This window comes from Hippocampus bargibanti, linkage group LG06 (assembly GCF_051943395.1).
Source record: "Hippocampus bargibanti isolate YZ-2025 linkage group LG06, ASM5194339v1, whole genome shotgun sequence".
Taxonomy (NCBI): Eukaryota; Metazoa; Chordata; class Actinopteri; order Syngnathiformes; family Syngnathidae; genus Hippocampus; species Hippocampus bargibanti.
In genome coordinates, this window is record NC_142739.1 from 15,957,192 (window position 1) to 15,960,000 (window position 2,809).

General features: G+C 41.7%; 1 pseudogene; it reads right to left on the reverse strand.

Moving 5' to 3' along the window:
- Window positions 1-900: 900 nt before the first annotated feature.
- LOC148896607 (uncharacterized) overlaps window positions 901-2,809 on the reverse strand; it is a 24,543-nt pseudogene continuing 22,634 nt past the window's right edge.

Below are 2,809 nucleotides of genomic sequence, written 5' to 3' on the forward strand. Positions count from 1 at the left end.
ATTTCTCACAGCATTTGCACAAAATATTTTTGATGGTCTCATAAAAACCAAGGAATGTTTCCAAATAATGTAATACATTAAAACACTTTCAAATGTGCCGACTGAAGTGATCATAAAACACCATCACTTTCATCTGCATGTCTGAAAATGTATTACCGTATTTTCACGACCAAAGGGCGCACCGTGTGAAAAGGCGCAGTCTCATTTATGTGTGCCATTTCTGTATTTAACATACACATTGGGCACCCCGGATGATAGGACGCAAGTTTTATATACCGGTACATATAAAGAGTTTGATGTTTCTCTTTATTTGTAAGTAGGTTCGTTGTCAGATCTTCCAGGCAGATGATGCGCAGAGCTTGATCGTAGCGTGGAGTCGAGCAAGTCGTGCTGTGAAACTCCGTGCGATGCTGAGCAGGCCTCTGCGAGCAGTTTGTCTGTCTGGGTCTGAGTCCAAGATGAGTCTGAGATGATTCTGCCCCGTGGTTCGCCCAATTTCTCTGTCCCGCGACAGCTCCTTTTATACCATTTTCAAGCGTGTGTTATGCGTCAGGGTGAGACGCACATCAAGGAGATCAAGGAATTGAAAGACATGCAAGGGTTGAAAGGCACACTTCAAAATCATACACACGTGTGACGCCACACATATCCTCTACTGCCATACGTACAAGTGTGCGTATTTATAAAAACAGATCGGGAGCAAAACTGAGTTTGGTAGTGCTTTATTTATTAATTACAAAGTAAGAACATTTTGTAATCTTCACTCAATCGGCGTCGGCATGGTAAAAACAAGCACATTACCTGTAACAGTCAGTAATCAAACACATCAAAGTCCTCATCCTCTATCTCAGAATCGAACAGCTGCGCTAAACTAACGTGGCAGGTTCGCTTTCCTCACGGTTAGTCACTCTCTGTGCTGTGCGGCTCCTCGAAAATGATGCCGGCTTTGCCGAAAGCTCGAACCACCGTGACAGCAGACACTTTAGCCTAAGCATCAACAATCCATTGGCAAACTGTGGCGTAACATCCAGCCCTTTACGTTCGCCTTAATAATGACACCTGCTGGAAATGTCTCTTTAGGCAAAGTCTTTCTTTTGAAAATCAAGTCTTTCTTTCAAAAATCACCATCGGCGGGAGTTTCTCTCCGTTTGTATGGCAGCCAAGCACAACAGGAAACAAAGCCTTTTCGCCAGCTTTTCAGAATAATTCGCCGGCCGTTGCTGCGCTGCGGTAGTCCTGGCCTGGATAAAAAAATGGCACAGTTTCATAAAAGCCTTCAGTTTAAACTGAGCTTCATAACCATGTCTCTTTGCCATTTTCTGAGTTGTTAAAACAGCAATGTTCTGCATAAAGCACATACCTGTCCTTGTATACACAAACCACGCCCACACATCCCCTCATGTTCTCTACCACGTCCGCCTCATGGTGGCCTCTAATACGTCCGCACTACAGGGCGCACCGCACATTTTCAAAAAAATCGGAGACGTTTATATGCGCCTTATGGTCGTGAAAATACGGTATTTGAATAAATTGCTAAAAAACATGTATTGACTGCACATACTATGTATGACACATACTTTGTTTACATGCCATCCACACTCTTACCTGTCATCATGCCTTCAATGAAGTCTTCCAACAACTTTTTTTAGTCGTGAAATGAGAGCATGCCTACTGTGTTTTATAAACGCATCAGTGCCAAGAAAATTGAGAGTAGCAACCTCCACATAAACAACCATACATGACTCATTGCACATCACTCATTCACTAAATTTAGTAACACGGATCAAACAAAAAAAAGACGTGCAACAATGACTGCAAAACCACATCACTAACAATGAAAATGACACCTTGGTGTGGTCATGTACTAATTTCCTTGGATTACATATATTTGATATTTTTTTTCTATGTACAAAAGTCCACAGCAACACACGTTGATCATTTATTATCAATGAAAATCCCAGGGATGAATTACGTGCTATGCTGTATAATTGATGAAATAACATTTGGCGTGTTTACTCACTTTATATTTTTCTCCTCTCTTCTTTTGCTTTTCGCACCAAAGGTGAAGGGTCAGTGGCTGGATCAAAATAGTACATGATGAGGGTCTCCATGAATGTGTGTGCGCGTGTGTGTGTGCGTGTGTGTGTGTGTGTGTGTGTGTGTGTGTGTGTGTGTGTGAGAGAGAGAGAGAGAGAGAGAGAGAGAGAGAGAGAGGGGGGGGGGTTATGCACTGAGTTTGGTTGGTTTACAACACATTGAGTAATTTTCTGGCATTAACTCATTACACTGTTACAGATGTGGCCCAGAATACTTGTGTGGTGAGGTACAGAAAGATACAGATGGAACACAGAGTGGTAGGGTCCAGGCCTCCTTGTACTCACATGCTGATGGTCCAACTGTGTGCACGAAGTGATGGATTGATTGATTCATTCACATGAATAGTGCTTGCCTGCAGCTTTGAAAAGTACAATAAATACACAGAATACAAAAACATTCAACTTTTTTCAAAGGAAAGTGTGGGGGTACCTCACCTCCTCCCATATCAAAAAAAGAAGTGAGACTATTTGTAGTTTCACAAGTATTGTTTGTTTTGAGTAGGCCTCCTGACCAGGATTGTTATTTTTCTGTTTTATTACCATAGAACTGAAAATAAAACAATACAAATATATAATTCCATTTGCTCATTCATCATTCATTAACTGCCCTTGAGGCTGATAGTGTCAGGTGGAGAAAGAGACGTTCATCTAAAATCATGCATGGCTGACACAGAGTGAGGGATAAAAGTCGTGCGTAGAGTGCGTATTTATTT